Source organism: Peromyscus leucopus, chromosome 16_21 (assembly GCF_004664715.2).
Source record: "Peromyscus leucopus breed LL Stock chromosome 16_21, UCI_PerLeu_2.1, whole genome shotgun sequence".
NCBI classification, from domain to species: Eukaryota; Metazoa; Chordata; class Mammalia; order Rodentia; family Cricetidae; genus Peromyscus; species Peromyscus leucopus.
Window position 1 is genome coordinate 2,569,419 of NC_051084.1, and position 18,603 is coordinate 2,588,021.

Below are 18,603 nucleotides of genomic sequence, written 5' to 3' on the forward strand. Positions count from 1 at the left end.
ACATCAAGTTCCTAGAAAAGCCAGTATGGTAAACCTGGAGGGTCTGCCATTCTTCACTCCCAGAAAAGAAGAAAACTTAGAAATAAACACCATGCATATTTCTAGATCCCAGTGTGAAGTCACACAGCTTCCCTGGGAGAATTTCGTTGGATCTTTGTGTAGGAATATCAGTTTCCTACATTGCAGTGAGTGATGCATTTTTAATGGTCCTATATCCTCTTCCTTCTTCTGAACATAGGTAGCTTTTTTATTTTATTTTATTTATTATTCATTCATTTATTTATTTATTTATTATGTATACAGTGTTCTGCCTGCACGTATGCCTGCAGGCCAGAAGAAGGCACCAGATCTCATTATAGATGGTTGTGAGCTACCATGTGGTTGCTGGGAATTAAACTCAGGACCTCTGGAAGAGCAGCCAGTGCTCTTAACCTCTGAGCCATTTCTCCAGCCCCAGGTAACTTTTTAATACCACCCTTTTTACTTTAGAGCAGACCCTTATACTCTCTGTGTGATACTTGGATATGGAGGAGTCCCACCTGCCAGGCAAGGTCAGTAATATATACAGCTTAGGACTCTGCTGATGGCAGAGATGTTTTGTGACCAGAGGGCTGGGCCTGGGGTTGGAATTAAGCTCCAGTGAATTGCAGGTTGTGTATTACAGGTTTGTGCTTTGAATATTGCATATTGCAATGAAATGTTTAAGCAGTCATTAGTAAGTCATGAAGCTTCCATTCTTATTCTTTTTTGTTAAATAATAATGATGCTAATGCCATCAGGTCTTAATTAATTCTCATTACCTAGTTTTAAGCCTTGCAGTATTGCCTAATATCAAAAGCCAAGTGATAAAAGACATCAGATAACATCAACCGTTTCCAGCAAGCTCTTTCCACACTGTTCCTTTGCCCTCGAGAACCTAAGGACCTGCATGTTACCATTGCCAACAGCTTCATGCCCTCCCCTTGGAGACTGTTTATCATCGGCAAGTTTTATTTTATTTTGTATTTTAAGGATTTATTTATTTTTATTTTATGTACTTCAATGTTTTGCCTGCATGTATGTCTGTGTGAGGGTGTTGGATCTCCTGGAATTGGAGTTACAGACAGACAGTTGTGAGCTGCCACATGGGTACTGGGAATTGAACCTGGATCTTCTGGAAGAGCAGCCAGTGCTCCTGATCACTGAACCATCTCTCCAGCCCATCTATTAGTTTTGTTAAGTAAGAAACTGATCCAGAGTACCCAAATCCCACAGTTTCTCTCCTTCCCTTCCCCACTCTTCTCTTCTTCTCTCCTCCTTTCTTTTTTTTTTTTTTCTTCCAGGGCTGAGGACAGAACCCAGGGCCTTGTGCTTGCTAGGCAAGCGCTCTACCACTTAGCTAAATCCCCAATCCCTCTCCTGTCTTACTCTTTGTGTTTCATGCTAACTGCCTTTGTTTGTTAGTTTGTTTTTCAAGACAGGGTTTCTCTGTGCAGCCCTGGCTGCCCTGGAACTCACTCTGTAGACCAGGCTGGCCTCAATCTCAGAGATCCGCCTGCCTCTACCTCATGAGTGCTGGGATTAAAGGCCTGCGCCACCACCGCCCAGTAAGTGGTAGCTGTCAAGTAGCTGCTGTACTCCTGTCTCACCCAGCCTCTTGAGTGCTGGGATTAAAATAGGCAGTATCATATTCAGCCATTAATCCTCCCTTATGAGGAAAGGACACAGTTGGCCACAAATCTTACTTTATGTGAAAACACAAAGAAGATTATTCTGGGTTGACAGGACCCCCTCCCACATTGGTATTCAAACTAGCCCCAGAATGTGCCATTATTTGGACAGCGGGATGCTTGTGACATAATTATTTTAAGTGAGCTCATATTGTCAGCAGTAAGAAAATGGAGCGCTGGAGTGGGGATGGGGGTGGGTAAGGTAGGAACACAGCTCTACACTGCCACCTCCACTAGCCCAAGAGGTCCCCTAGTATTTTTAGAGATCTTGACTCAGGCTAAACTTTGGTTTATGGCTTCAACACTGAAAAGACTTTTAGGGACCAATTTAGCGAACCAGTATCACTTATGCTATTAAAAATAGTCTAATATAGGTTTAGGCATGAGGGTTAAGAGGAAAAGAATGGTGGTGCACGCCTTTAATCCCAGCACTCGGGAGGCAGAGGCAGGCGGATCTCTGTGAGTTCGAGGCCAGCCTGGTCTACAGAGTGAGATCCAGGAAAGGCGCAAAGCTACACAGAGAAACCCTGTCTCAAAAAGCCAGAGAGAGAGAGAGAAAGAGAGAGAGAGAGAGAGAGAGAGAGAGAGAGAGAGAGAGGTGCTGGGTGTGATAGCACAGGCCTTTAATCCCAATACTCGGGAGGCAGAGGCAGGTGGATCTCTGTGAGTTTGAGGCCAGAGTGGTCGACTGAGAAAAAAGGAAGGCATACACCCAAGTGAATACAGGGAAAATCAAGACATACCCAAGTGAGATGCAGGCTCTTCCAAGAGGGAGAACCCCCGCGCCCCCCCCACACACACCTTCTCTCTTTTGATAAGAGATATCCTGAAGTGGCTCCAGAGATTCCTTGGGTGCAATTAGAGTCTGATAAGGTAAAACCAGGAGCCACCAGGGTTGCATAAGACTCTTTGTGCATGTCCTGTCCCTGTAAGTGGAGTTCCTAGTGAGATTCCTGGAAGATTGCAGGTGGGGGCTGGGACGGGAGAAAAGCCTCAAGAGTTGTGAATTGTGCTGAAGTTCTTGACCCTCTGCTAGCAAAGGCTTCGGCTGGGTTCCAGATTCAGGGGCTTCTTTGTAAATTGTCTCATCCCCAAAGTTTTCTCGACCTTTCTAGCCTGCCTCAGAATTGGATTCCGGTAAAACTCAGTAGCCAGGGGTTGGTGTTGGAGCAAGACAAAGGGAGAGGCAGTCTTAGGGGTGCAGGGGAAAGGCCAGACGATAAGGGAAGGTAGAGATGGGAGAGATGACGCCACAAGCCAGTGAATGACAAGGCTTGAGGGCTCTGTAGGAAGATTGCGCCAGAGAGCCTCCAGAGAGAAGAACCCACTCTTCCTGGGATGTGGACTTCTCACCTCCAGAACTGAGGGAGTATGTTTCTTGTGGTGTGAGATACCCACTATAGAGTGACTTGTTAAGTACTCCATAGTATCCCTCAACAGAATGGGACTCTCCCCGTGCGTGGGACATGGAATAGCACCCTTCCCCCTTTTATGCATGTGCTTTACGGTGAACGTGAATGACTATGAAGCTCACGGTGGGACACCGCCATTTTGTTCCATATCCTCTGCTGGAGTTCCAAGAGCAATTGAAATGTCTAGACAGCCTGCCTCTTCTGCTAGTGGAACCATCTCCCACCATTCACTGAGGGATCTTGAGTAAAACACAGGGCTCCAGAGCAGAGAGCCTTGCCTGGGAAGTTGCAACGTGGCTTGGGTCATGGCAGCAGCCAAATGCTATGATGCCTGTATGGTCATAGCGCACAGTTGGGGATCTCAGCTGTGATGGGTTGTTTTTTTGTCCACCTGACACAAGCGCATGGTATCTGGGAAGAGGGAATTAACTCCATAGAATGGCCTATAGAAGGCAAGTCTGTGAGGGGCATTTTCCTGCTTAATGATTAATGTGGGAGCTCACTATGGACAGTGCCGTCTCTGGGTAGGTGGTGCTAGAAGGTATGAGAAAGCAAGCTGAGTAAAGCCATGAGGAGCAAGTCAGTAGCCAGCATTCTTCCATGGCCTCTGCCTCAGTTCCTGCTTCAGGTATCTTGGCCTTGAGTTTCTGCCCTGACTTGCCTCAGTGATGCACCCTGGTTGGGAGCTGTAAAATGAAATCAAACCTCTCTTCCCCAGCTTACTTTTGGTCAGTATTTTATCGTTGTCATAGAAAGCAAACTAGCACATTAGCCCTTATTGTTTAAGGAAAAAATGAAATTTATTTTTATTTATGTGTATGTGTGTGTATGCTTGTCTGGATATGTGCCACATGCACGCAAGCACCCAAAGAGGCTAGCGGAGTATCGAACACAGTCCCCTGCCCTGCAACAATAGCCTTGCTTTTCAGGGTGGGAAGTCTGGCCTCTGAGAGATTGTTTTGGTTCTGTGGCTGTTTCCGAAATGGAAAAACACACACCCTCCCTTCTTCAGCCCATTCCTGTTGCCTCATCAGTTTGGGGTGTATGCGTGCCAGGGGTAGCTAGCTGGGTGGGTATCTGTTTGCAAGTCTGTTTTTGCTTTGTTTCACTTTTTGAGACTGGGCCTCATGTAACCTGGGCTAGCCAGCCTGGAGTGTAGTCAAGGATTACCTTGACCTTCTCATCTGCCTTCCTCCACCTTCCCTGTATTGAGGTTAGTGGTGTGCAACACCACATCTGGTTTAGTCTGGGCCAAGAATGGTACCTCTTTGTACGTACGTGCATGCGTGCTATATACCCAAGTCCTACAAGTCTTGTTGGGGTCTAAACTGTTGAGACTCCTAGTGCCCAGGACCCCATGCTTACTTCAAATACCCCATGCTTACTTCAAATAGAGCCTGTTGGGAGTATGTGACTGCTTCTCAGTGTGTGTTAGGCATCTGCAAGAAGACAAATAGTTGGTATACACATTTTGGAGTCTTACATCCTGCAAATAGTGTGTGTGTGTGTGTGTGTGTGTGTGTGTGTGTGTGTGTGTGTCAGAGGACAAATTGTGAGAGTCAGTTCTCTTCTTTTACCATGTGGGTTCCAGAAATGGAACTCGGGCCATTAGACTCAGTGGCCAGCACTTTCAAATGCTGAGTCATCGTGCTGTCCCTTTGCAGTGCTGTTAGACTGACAGCCAGGAACTGTTCTTACACACCCAAAGAAGAGTATTCTCACACTTTAGCTCTGGGTGCTTATGGAAAAACAAAATCACTCGTCGTATCCGCAGCCTCTTTTCTGGTTGTATCAGAAGTATATGCCCACCGGGCGGTGGTGGCGCATGCCTATAGTCCCAGCACTCGGGAGGCAGAGGCAGGCGGATCTCTGTGAGTTCGAGGCCAGCCTGGTCTATCAAGTGAGTTCCGGGAAAGGCGCAAAACTGCACAGAGAAACCCTGTCTCGAAAAACCAAAAAAAAAAAAAAAAAAAAGAAGAAGTATATGCCCATTATAAGCAACTTTGGACCCTGCAGAAATGTGGAAAGTACTATCCCTGTCTTTTGGCAAGAAATGGAAGGAGTCAGAGAACCTTGCATAAGAATCCTAGCCTGATGTCTATATCTTCCTTCAGACTGTAGTGGGGACAGTCCTGCCGCCAGAGGAGGTGACAGAGTCACAAGGAGACATTTGGTGAAGCTGTCTCATTTTGTGGGCTCAGTAGGGCCCAGTCTTGGTCCTCATTCCTTCCTGCCCCCTGCTGTATTCCTGTCTGGGAATCCAGATACAGGAGAGAAGAGGGATTGGGGAGTGACCTGCCCTGACTGCTACTGCTGCTCGCACTAAGTGCTTCCTACTGGCTCCTACCCTTCCCTGCCCTCAAGCTTGCTAGTGTTGGCCTGCACAGCTGGCCTGTCAGGGTTAGGCGAGGACACAGAGCAGCAGGCATTCAGCCTGTGGGGCTTGTGGCATCTCGGGTCCTAGGCCTGCCTTTAGCTTCTGGTGCATTCTTCCCAGAGCTGCTGAGAAGCCCTGGGCAGCCTCAGCCCCAGTGCGGTCCTCTTCCTAGATAATGCAGCCATTCCCAGCGTGCATGCTCAGTTCACCTTGAGCCTAATTACCTGTTCAGCAGGCCTTGTGCCTAGTCCCTTCAAGTCCTTGAGGGAATGACATTTTCTTCTCCTTAACCTACTCAGAAGGTGAGCAGCCAAGAGACTCTGAATTCAGCATCTTTCCTGAAGGTGCATCTTGGCTGCTGAGAAACCGTCATGACTAGTATTCATTTTGCTGATGAACCACTTGTGGCTAATGGTAATGAGAGCTAATGTTCTCTGTGCGGAAGGGACCTGCTGTGCACACCGCGGGGGGTTATTTCACTTGCTCCTCCCAGCAGCCCCTTGGAAAGTTTATCCCTTCGCTTCCTTGTCTTCAGGCAGTACCGCTGCAAGACCCTCCACAGATGCCTGAAACCACAGCTGGTCCTAAGACCTTTAGCCACTGTTTTTCCTCTGCAGACATATCCTGAATATGCTTTAATTTGTAAGGTAACTGTAACAAGAAATAAGCAACAGCAGCTTATAATGGAGTAATTATAGTCATAATAAAATTTAAGTTGGTAAGTTGCTTATTTCCGGAGATTTTCATTTTCTTTGGTCATGAGTGGCTGAGACCCTGGAAGGTGAAGCTATAGATGAGTGGGTCTGAGAGCAAGGGTGGTTGCTTAGAAACACTGAACAACCTCTCTGGTGTGCACTGTGAGCAGTGATGTAGACAGCAGCACGCTCTTTACAGAGCCTGGGCTGTGTGGGAGACATACACCCATGGAATCTGCTCCCATTCTCTGTTGGCCTCTTTCCCAGCGGGACCTTCTGCTCTCTCATCACTAAGAGTAACTTCTATTGCTCTGGTCAAGTACATGGTAGGTAGGCACAAATGTCTAATTCTTCTACTAGACATCTGTGATATTTTTCCCCCTTATTGTGGGGGACTGGATCTAGGGCCCCATGCCTGCGAAGTAAGCAGTCTACCACTGAGTTATCTCTTGCCTAAAAAACAATTATGGTACACTTGTTTATTTTATGTGCATGATTGTTTTGCCTGCATATGGATATGTACCATATGCACACCTGGTGCCTTTGGAAGTCAGAAGAAGGCATCAGATCCCCCTGGAACCGGAGCTGTGGATGATTGAGTCACATGTGGGTGCTAGGAACCAAATCCAGGCACTACAAAAGCAATACCTTCTCATGACCACTAAACCATCTCTCCAGCCTCCAATTTACTTGTTTTTAAAAATAACACCTCTTTATTTACATGTGCGAATATGTGCATGTGGGCACACAGGTCACAGCACATCCATGAAAACCAGAGGACGGCTTGCAGGATTTGGTTCTCATCCCAGGAATTGAGCTCAGGATACAATGCTTGACAGCAGGTACCTTTATTTACTGAGCCCTGCTGTCAGATTTTATTCATTTTTTAAAGTTCATTTACTAATATTACAAATATTATTTGTAATATTCATATCGTATCAAAATGACCACTGTCTTTTTTACATAACATGTTCTGAGACATTGAACTGATAAGTACAGATACAGATTGTTCAATGACTGAAGCATAATATTCCTCTTATGAGTTCATTTGTTTTCTAGGGATGCTCCCCCCACAACACACACACACACACACACACACACACACACACACACACACACACACACACACAGAGTCTCATGTAGCCCAGGCCAGCCTTGAACTCACTATAACTCACCATGGAACTGAGGACTGTTAACTTCTATTCTCCCTGCCTCTGTCTCCGAAATGCCAGGATGCCAAATAAATACCACTTTGACCTATTTTATGCAGTGCTATAGGTTGAACTCGAGATCTTTATGCATGCTCAATAAGCACTCTTTTTAAAAAAAAATTATTTTTATTTTATGTACATTGGTATATTGCTTGCATGTATGTCTGTGAAGGTGTTGGATCCCCTGGAACTTGAGTTTACAGATAGTTGTGAGGTGCCTGTGAGTGCTGGGAATTGAACCCTGGGTCCTCTGGAAGAACAGCCAGTGCTCTTAACTACTGAGCCATCTCTCCAGTCCCTTAACATTTACTAATTTACTCTTACAATGGAGCTACAATCCTCAACTGAGCCCCTTTTTTAATCTTAAGATTAAAAAAAAATCAAGATAGAGTATTGCTTAACTGCTAGCCTTTGAACTAATTCTGTAGGTCAAACGGAGTTTGAATCTGTGATCCCCCTGCTTCAGCACTAGAGCGTCCGAGGATACAGGGATTACAAGTGTGTGCCAGCATATCTGGTCTCATGATGTTCCCTGAACACTGAGCAGCTGCCAGGCTCATTAGATGATGTGGATCTGAGGCTTTGTCATGGTCCTAGCCACTTACTACTTTATGACAGAGAGGTCTTGAGATGTGCCAAGCAATGTGGGGCTCAGGCTGAAGAGAATACATCTGTGTCCTCATGTTTTTAGAACATCCATCCTACTTCTACATACTGAAGTCCATACTACACCAATGGACCCGAGATGACAACAGGCTTGGGGTTTAAAATCAATGATGTCATAATCTGGGGGCACTGGGAAGGGACAGTGATGGGGTCAGTCACAAGGGATTATAAGAAGATTGGGAGTGGCTACGTGGGGGATGAAAAGGGCTTTGTTGAATGAGAAGTCACTAAGGGGATGGATGGGTCCGGAAGAAGGTTATTGTGTGAGATGTGCTATGCAGTAGTAGCTGGAATGGAATGTCTACGGGTTGGGATAGGGAGCCTTCATTCCAGTCCATCTTATCATCACTCCTGTGACTCATTCTGCTCTCAGTGCAGGGATGGGGCTGGTTCCTGCCTGCTAAGGGCAGTAGGAAGTTTCACTGTGCTGGGGCTATTGGTATGCAGGGCCTCTGGTCTCCATGATGCTCTATGGATATGAGCTTGGGGAATCATCATCACTGTGACCCGAATGTTAAGCAGGTTAGAATCAGATGAGACAACTAGCTGTGTCCTGGGATAGAAAAGAAAGTCCTCATTCTCCTCACTACATACTAACCCTTCCCTTTCTTGACATTCCTGTGGTCTTCCTCCAGCCTGCAGGGAGCTGACTACTTTCTCTCTCAACTTCCTGTGGCCCAGAGGCTGCCCCTCTGAGACCTTCTCATACACTCCAGGAGAGGGGTGTCCCGGGGTAACCCCGAGGTCCTGAGGAGAGTGTCTTATATACTTAGTACTCTTAGTGGCTGGGGGACCTGAGGAGAGTGTCTTATACTTAGTATTCTTAGTGGCTGGGGGAGAACTGAGCAAGGAGGTTTAACTCCTTTATTGGCTTCTCCAGCAGTGATAGGAAGTCCTTAACTAGCCTGGATCTGTTCTCCCCAGCTAAGGCTTAGAGTGCCCCCCCAGGAGCTACTGGGCCAGCCTGCTCTGTTCTGAGAAGTCTTGTAAATAAGGAAACCAAACCCTTTGTGTGAGTCAGTTTTATTATGTCTATGAACAAACACTTGAGAGGAAAAAAATAGCTTAAATGAAGGATTTCTATTAGTCAGGGTTTTCTAGAAGAACAGAACTTACAGAATGGATATGTATGTATATTTATGATATATATGTACATATATAAACGATATATATACATACATACATACATATATATATATATATACACACATACAGTGTATATAATAAATCCCATCAGAATGGTGTACAGGCTATGGTCCAACTAGTCCAACAATGACTATCTACCAATGAAAGGTCCAATAATCCAGTAGTTGTTCAGTTCATGAGACTGGCTGTCTCAGCTGCTCTTCAGTATACACCGGAATCCCAAACAAGTAGGTTGTAATGCCTGTGAAGGAATGGACTTGCTAGTGAGAGCCAAGCTTCCTTCTTTTATGTCCTTTGTATACACTGTCAGCAGAAAGTATGGTCCAGATTAAAGATGGGTCTTCCCAATGCAAAACATCTGAATTAAGGGTGTGTTCTCTCATGCCAAAGATCTGGATTAGAAGTGGGTCTTCCCAATTCAAATGATTTCATTAAGAAAAAAAAAAAATCTCTCAAGCTGGATGTTGTGGTACACATACACCTTTAATCCCAGCCATGGGGAGGCACATGCTGATGGATCTCTGAGTCTGAGGCCAGCCTAGTCTACATAGTGAGCTCCAGGACAGCCAAGGCTACACAGAGAAACTGTCTCAAAAAAACCAACCAACCAACCAAGCAACCAACCAACCAACCAAAACAAAAAAACAAAACAAAACAACAAAAAGAATAATAATAATAATAAAAAAATCCCTCACAGGTGTGCCCAGTCATTTGGGTTTTAGTTAATTCCAAATGGAGTCAAGTTGACAACCAAGGAAAGCCATCACAGATTTATTCTAGCTCACTGTTTCAGAGAGCTAAGACCATTGTGATAGAGAGTGGTGCTTTTCCACCAGCCAGGAAAAAGCAGGTGGCTGCAAGAGGCTGCATTTCCCATTTCTTTCACACAGACCCAAGCCTATGGGATAGAAATGCCTACATTCAAAGCAGATCTGACCCCCTTAGTTAATCCTTCCTGCAAACACCCTCACAGGCACACCCTTAGATGTGCTCTGCTGATCTTCCTCATGCATCTCAGTGGGTCAAATCGGAGAGCAAGATGAACCTTCATAGCCTTTGTTCCCTTAGCCAACTCCAGTGAGTTCAGTTTGCTTCTCTCAAGATTCATTCACGATGGTCCCATTGTCCCGGGTGGTAGTGACTCTGCTTGGGTTGTGAGCACACTACATGCTTAGTACTCTGTCTATTCCCTATATCTCAACAGATGAACCCAGAGGAGGCTCCTCTCTTTTAATTGAACAGAAATCCTTCCTTCCTTCCTTCCTTCCTTCCTTCCTTCCTTCCTTCCTTCCTTCCTTCCTTCCTTCCTTCATTTCTTTTTGTTTTCTTTCTTTTTCTTTCCTTCCTTCCTCCCTCCCTTCCTTCCTTTTTGCCAAGACAGGGTAGCCCTGGCTGTCCTAGAATTCTCTCTGTAGACTAGGCTGGCCTTGAACTCACAGAGTTCTGCCTGCCTCTGCCTCCCAAGTGCTGGGATTAAAAGCATGTGCCACCACTGCCCGGCTGTCTTTCTTTTTAAAGATTTATATTACTCATTGGGTATTCTTTCTACATGTCATGTATGTGCACCATGGGTGTGCCTGGTGCTAGTGGAGGTCAGGAAAGGGTGTCGTATCCCCTAGGACAGACTGTGAGCCACCATGTAGGTGCTGAGAACTGAATCCAGTTCTGACCCTATAGGAACATTACCCCAGTGCCTCAAATAGATACTTTCAAAGGATGTGTCAGAGGCCACAAAGACCCCACATAGGGACTCACGTTCTGGTTTATCGGGTCCCACTCTGCTTCCTTGGGCACTTCATGTTCTATTTCTTGAATGCATGTGTGTAAGGAGGAACCAGTGCTGGATGGCTCAGGGATTCTAAAGCAACTGATCCTTGTTAATCCAGCACCTTGGGGAAGAAAGAAAGGAAGGAAGCAAAAATGGAGTCTGCAGGAGGCTACTTACAGCATTGTCTAGGACTAGATCCTGACAAGATCTGGTCCCTGGAATACAGAGCAGTGTCTTGGTGACTGCTGCTTCTGTATTCCAGCGAGGGAGGGAAGGAGATGTTTTCTTTGCTGTGTTTAAGAAATCTTAATTTTCCAACTAAGAGCGGGTGGAGGGCAGTGAGGCTGGGCCAGCCTGACCTCCCAGGACTGTTTTTCAGGTCCTGCAGTCAGTACTGTGGTCCTTTGGCTGAATTACCCAGGCATTAGAATTGACATCTACTGATATTAACAGCAGAGTGGACAGTTCTGGAAGATAGAGAAGGGGAGTGAGAAACTCAGATGTGTGTGCATACATACATGTAGTGTGGAGATGACCTTGAGGAAGAGGGGAGAACATGAAGTTATACACACTGAGACATAGAACGGATGCCAGAAGCCGGACAGTGGTGGCACACACCTTTAATCCCAGCACTTGGGAGGCAGAGGCAGGTGGATCTTTGTGACTTCGAGGCCAGCCTAGTCTACAGTGCGAGATCCATGAAAGGTGTAAAGCTACACAGAGAAACCCTGTCTCGAAAAACAACAACAACAAAAACGGATGCCAGGAATCTGCCCCTCCTTCTCTGGGGAATACACATGCAGCTTGCAAAGCATTCCTCAGTCCACCCGTGTTCAAGGGAGTCGATACACGAAGGTCTTTCTTTTGAGGGTGTCGTGTAGGGGACAGAAGCAGCTTGTGTTTCTTACCAGTGCCTGCTGGAAGGGGTCAGCTGGAACCAATATCCAGGAGGGAGGGTCACAAAGGAAGTGACACATTTGGGCCTGACAATCTGGGAGACAGGGAGGAAAGAGACCCAGCCAAAAGAAAGGCCCCGAGGCTGTATTTTATAGTGGGGCCATTTCTGTGTCACTAAGTTAGAGCATGCTTCCTGATGAGCCTCCTCCTGGATGCCTTCCAGGCGTGGCCAGCTGACCGCAGTAGGCTGTGAGAAGATAATGTGATGAGGCAGAGAACCTAGACCCAAAGGGCATGCATCTACTCCACATAAGTAGACTTGTGTGACAGTGTCCCTGTGGAGCGCCACCCCCCCTTTTTTTTTTTTTTGCTTTTCAAGACAGGGTTTCTCTGTGTAACAGCTCTGGCCGTTCTGGAACTCACTGTGTAGACCAGGCTGGCCACGAATTCACAGAGATCCGCCTGCTTCTGCCTCCTGAGTGCTGGAATCAAAGGCGTACGCCACCACCACACCTGGCTTCCTCCCCTGTATATCACTTTTGAACATTCAGCTTCTACAGAATGCTTGTCTGCTCCATGAGGTGGCTGGTCCCTGGGGTCTGTCTTCTTGATTTTAGCTCCACGGCATGTAAGCAGTAGGGTGCAATGAGAATGCCCTCTATGAGAGAAGCATTTGGGTTTGAGGATGCCTCAAGCCCTCATGTAGCACCCCGCCCCCCATGATATTGTCTGGCAGGTGAGAGTATGGTGTGGTCCCTTTTCTCCTGAGCATCCACGCTGCCACCTCTGCCCTTGGTCCGAAGCTACCAGTTAGTTGGCTACAGTAATACTCAACCAGCCATGTGATAATTCTTCCTCAGGTGACAGAACTTTAATGGACTTGACCACGACAAAATAAACCTGGTTTCAGATTTGCCTGTGGGCCTCAGTAAATATTTAATAATGCGCTTCCTCTCTTCTCCCCAACTGTTAACTGAGGCTATGGTGTAAATCACAGTTGCCTCCCCTCACCCCCCACCCCACCCCCGGCCCCCCAGCCTCTCCTCTGTATGTCGTCCCCTCTGACAGAATGGACTACAGGCTCCTCTCAGTTGCTGCCCTGGACCTCAAGTTTCTTATCTCAGCAACCAAATAATGACAGTTTAGAACCTACAGCTTTGTGTGCATGTGTGAAGATGAAATGGGATTGCATATGTGTGAAATATGCAATTTTTAGTTAGAGTCATCTTGGATAGGCGTTCCTCACAGGATCATGCAGGACACCTTATCGAGGCTCAGACATCGGAAGACAGACTGCCTAGCTTCTGGATGCTCTCTGACTAGTGTGAATCACCCTCAATGGTCTGTGCCTCCAAGTATTATTCTGTAAACTTTGTTAGAGAATCCCAGATGGGGCGTTATGTGGGATGCGGTAGGCCAGGGCTCCTAGCAGGATGAATGACACATGCTCCGGGAAGGACCGTTAGTGCTCTCAGGTGGCTGGGGTAAGTCCAGGCCCCAAACTCTGTGATCGCTGGGATAATGTGAATGCACTGGATTGAGGAGCCGAAGACACAGTAGTAGCTGGACCAGCCGAGAAGGACCCAGGAATTGCTGAATGAATAAGAGAAGTAACACGCCCCAGGCCCTGTCCTGGAGAAATAGCTCACTGAGCAGAGCAGGACCTGGAACCAGGCCAGCCTTATGCGGTCGCCTTTAAAAAGAAACAAAACAAAGACTGACTTCCGACCAGCTGACCCCTAAGCCTCTAAGCCTAGTAGCTCCCTACTGGGACCTTTCAGACCTGCAGGGGAGCCTGGCTAGGTGCCAGGCCAGTCTTTTGTGAGTCCAGGCAAGCCAATAACTTGCTCTTCATCAACACTGTGGGCACAGTCAGGTCTTACTCTTCTCCTCCAGGGGCAGCTCTGTGCATCCTCTTGCAGCTAAAATGTTCTTACCTGGAGAGTAGCAAATGGCTTAGTGTTATTCCCCGAAGGCTCTTCTCCCACCACGCCCTTTCCCCCTAGGCCTCCCACTCACCTGTATTTTGGGTACCAGTGTCACAGGGAATGTTTTGTACTCAGCTCAGTGTCAAAAGGAAGGAGTAGTGATTGCTGCTGTAGTCTGTGATTGTGCCAACACTGTTTTCTTCTCCTCCCTTGTCTCAGGCCTGACCTTCACATGACTATGGTACGAAGATGCCCTCCAGCAGGCTGTGCTTGCAGACCATATGGAGCCTCACTTGGGGAATTTTCCCAACCCTGTGGATTTACAGTAAGATGAAGTTGCCTGTGGAGTAATGCTGGTGGATGCAGCTTCTGGAATAACACACCTGGCTTGCCTTGGGATGCTGCAAGTGGCCTAACGTTTCCCACATAATGCCCACTGGGGACAAGGACCATAGCTGAGAAGACTGTATCTCTACCCTTGACTCCATGAGAATATTTGCTCTGAGCTCTCGGGCATCCTGGAGCTCCCTCTAAAATGTAAGTCCCCACGACCCATCTCCTTTTGACGAAGTGTCTCTGGCATGTTTCCACGCTTTAGGCCAGGCTGTCCTGGCTGGTAGTTGAGAGCTCTCTATTGATGGGACTGTTAGGAGAAGATCTGCGGTCCTCTGTGTCCATTTATGTATCTGGCGTGATGCCGGGAACCTGTGGGAGAAAGACAAAAAGTAAAAGTCTTTATAATTACAAAATAAGAGCTGGGGGCCGGGGGGTGGGGCGGTGGGGTGGGGGGGGTGGGTGGGTACAGACCTTTAATTCAAGGAGGCAGATTTCTGAGTTGGAGGCCAGCCTGGTCTACAGAGTAAGTTCTGGGACAACCAGGGCTGATATACAATGAAAACAAACAAACACCAAACAACAACAACAATAATAACAATAACGAGAAAAAGAGAATCCTCCCTGGAGCCACCCTTATTCCCCAGGTTGATGGGTACTTACTGATTGAAGGTTCTTATTTCTGTTTTTGTCCTCTACACTGTAAGTGTCTTGAAGTCCAAGGCCTGAGGAGGATGTCTGTGTCTCTGAGACTCAGTGGGTACCTGGCAAGTGTACTCACGCTGCAGAAAGGATAAATGAAGATGTGATGGTTAATGCATTAAGACTGGCAGTTCCATGGCAGAGCCAAACACAATAGAACTGTTTCTTGGCTCTATGCCTAGAGCTGAGAACATGAGACCAAATGGTTGTTACCGTGGGACGTGTGTGTCCGCAGGTGGCTGTTCTGGGTTTAAATCTCTCCCACCCTATGTGACTCAGGGCAAGTGACGGTTGGGTGCCCCTCTTCAGCATGGCTGAAGTTTGTATTCTCTTCTATCACAGGGTTGGAATTACGTGCGGAACGTGTGCCCGAAGCTTGACACAGGGTCAGGGCCGTCCCAGTGCAGGGCAGCTCCTGGGGAGGGGGAGTGTGTTACTCGGCCCTGAAAATTTTCTGAGCACAGCATGGTAAACAGTGCTAGACTTTGCACCAGACACTGCGGGTTGGCCTGGATAGTCCGTTAAGCGTCATATTTCTTGAAGCCCATGGGAAGGCTGAGCTTCAGAAGGCCTGCAATCGGCAAGGAAAAGGAGCCTTCTGCCAGCTGGAGGGAGGGAGTAGTGGACTTGACGACCGAGGCTCTCGTGGTTCTGCAGTTTACTGGCAGAAAGCTCGGCCCTTCGGGGGTTGCAAGGTTGGTAGAACCCAGGGATGTTCACTGTAGTGCCAGGCTACCCACAGGACTGTGAGTGATAACACCAGTAGGAAGTAGCATAGTGCTCAGGGTCACTATTTGGCTGCCAAAGTGGCACTTGAGTTAGGGTCTGCTTGGGATGGGCTTCTAGGTCTAGTGTGACAGTGGTAAACTCTGAGGCGGGCCTTCTTGAGCCGCTCATGCAAGCAGAGTCCTGTGGTTATGGTCTGCTGTTATTCCTAGTTCCTGGATGTGCACTGACTTGAGGCTTTAGGAGTCTGAGAGCCTTACTGTCTTGCTTAAAGGCTAGACACATAGTAAGTACATTGGTGCAGCAGAGTTGATCTGATGAGGTGGTGACCCATTGTGGTTTTCTTGCAGCCCCACCGAGAATAGGAGCGTGGTCCTTCAGAACCAGTGTGTCATGGGGTCCAGCAGTCCCCCAGGTGGGTCGTGTGTCTCCACTCTATAGTCAAGAGCCTTGAGGCTTGGGATTTGCAAAGGTATATGCCAGAGAAGGCCAAGCTAGACGCTAGAGGCATGGTTGCTTGGTGTTTTCTGCAGGACCAGGACGGTCAGCTGAAGGGGGAAATTTTTCTTCTAGGTCTGGAGGTGTAAGTGGTGGGATTTACTCCTGTAGTTGCTCTTGAGCCCTTCAAACCTAGAGTCCTCTTTCTCTACCTGAGAAAAAAGACTTTAGGGACTCCTTTAGGACTTGAGCCCCAGGGCTGGGACTGGGGCTGGAGTTGGATCAGGCTGGGAGAACAGCACACATGGTCGAGGGGAATCTGTGCTTTTGGGGAGTGAGGCCTTGTCGGATGGGGCATTTGGAGCGCTGCTTATGGATCTGCCTGAGCCGGGGCGGTGAGTGGAGTCATGTCAGGGAGGGGCCGTTGAGGCTCTTAGCCTCTTCATGTCTTTATACCCTCTCTCCCCATTCTCCTTTTGTGACAGCTGCACCTCACTTATCACGCGGCTCGCAGCTCCCTTTCTCTTCGTTTATTGGTTACTCCCTAGAATGACCCTTTTGTGGTGGTTCTCTTTATCTCCTACTTCTCATAAGAGGGTGAGGGTGGGCTCTGGCTCCAAAAAAAAAAAAAAAAAAAAAAAAAAAACCAGAGCCATAATCATGAGAAATAAGACGGTGGCTCGAGGCTACATCCTGTGGACACGGATGTAGCAAATATCACCATTTATTAGGCCAGCCTCTGTGCAGGATGCCTGGCAAACACTGAACCACACATGCGTCAGAACAGAGCCATGGGGCAGACAGACACTGTTAGACATCTGGGCTACTGTTACAGGGATGAGTACAGAGAGGCGAAGTACGTGTCCCCGGGGAACACAGTGTTGCCTGATTGATTCCACAGCCATGGACCCACACTGCCTGGAGCTGAGAGATGTGACTTCCGCTTCCTTCTTATCCCCTCTAGTGACTGTAACGTGGGGCAGGTCACCTTTTTTCTTTTGGCCTGCATCTTTAAAACTATGTGGGTTTTCCTTCTAAGCTGAGGTGCTCGGGAAAGAAAGGGTCATGATGACACTTTCTATAGGATGACAAATGGCAAGACAGGCAGACACCTAAATGTAGCTTCTAGGACCTACAGCCTGCAGCACCAGGCCCAGAGATCACATGTCTCACCAGGATGATTAGCACTGTTGGTGCTGGCGCGCTCGATGTTGGCAGTATTACTGCTCTGGTACTGCTGGTGCTGGTGGCATTGGTTGTGGTGACGTTAGTCCTGGTGACTCTAAGGCCCCTGGCCGCTCTGCCTTTCCCTCTTGTGGCCGCAAGAGTAGGCTGCATTTCTGTTTCTGGTTCACCTCCTCAGTCATTCCTCAGCTGCCTGATGGGGCATGTGTCCTGTTGAGTGCTATTATCGAGACTTGTTTTCCTTAATGGGTTTCTGTGCTGATGGACGCACACACTCTAACCCTTGGGGGCTGTTTCTCTAGATCCTCTAGCCTGGAGATAGCCTAGCACCCTGGACCTGTCCCCATACAGGGGTGCTGGGAGCCCCAGGGGGTCGGCACAGATTTGAAATGAAAAAAATCTAAGCCTCTTTCTTCTCCAGGGCTCTTGGTGAGCTCTGTGGGGCTGACTGTGAGCTGGACTAAGCCCACTGGACCACCTAATCTGGTGGGTAGGTGCGGCCCTCTGCTTCACCTTTGAAGACAATACGGTAGAGAGATCTAGATAGTTGCCAAGGTCATCCTGGTTCTCCTGGGAGGTCCCAGAAGCTATGCTTACACTTGGACTTGTCAGCCTCCCCACTCCCACTGCTGCTTGGCAAGTGTTTCTCTGAGTGGGTCGATACGGACTGAAGATGATTTTGGTTGCAGACAGGCAAGCCTGTTTTAGAGAAAAATGTATGTGTGTGTGTGTGTGTGTGTGTGTGTGTGCTTTAATACATTTGTAAAGAACTGTGACTGGGGCATGAGGCCTTTGATGTCCCACATATCACTGCCCTGCTGAGAGTGTAGGAATCTAACTTAATGAAAGACGATCCCAGATTTCCAGAATATAAGTATGCCTCTTAGCCTTAAAGGGACCTTGATTTGTATGCAGTATTGGTCCTTGTTTATAGGTGTGGTACTGTGGCTATGGGGAGCTCATGACATCGCAGGAGCAGAATCTTAAGTCTATGACATGGGTAACTGCTTAGCATCTGGTGAGACTGTAGCCTATTGTGCTTCTCTCTGAGTCTGGAAGATTCCTTATGAAGACAGCTGCTTACCTTGATCTGCAGCAACACACACACACACACACACACACACACACACACACACACACACACACGGCCACAGAAAACCCGCCCTACCAGGAGCATCTTATTTATTTATCTTTATTTTATGTGTATGGGTGTTTTACCCACGTGTATGTCTGTACTGCGTGTGCACGTACTGCCTGCAGGCCAGATCCCCTGGAACTAGAGTTACAGGCAGTTGTGAGCTGTCATGTGGGTGCTAGGAATTGAACCAGGGCCCTTAGGAAGAGCAACCAGTACTCTTAACCACTAGGCTGTCTTCCCAGCCCCTCAGAGCATCTTATAATCACGTGAGG

General features: G+C 47.7%; 1 long non-coding RNA gene across 2 annotated transcripts in view; it reads left to right on the top strand.

Annotated features, from left to right (window-relative positions):
* LOC114701993 overlaps positions 1-18,603 on the top strand; it is a 141,448-nt gene that overhangs the window by 57,075 nt on the left and 65,770 nt on the right. For both annotated transcript variants that reach the window (XR_005090173.1, XR_003735913.2), the window contains exon 2: positions 14,029-14,346. This is a non-coding gene — a long non-coding RNA (uncharacterized LOC114701993). The remainder of the gene's footprint in view (positions 1-14,028; positions 14,347-18,603) is intronic.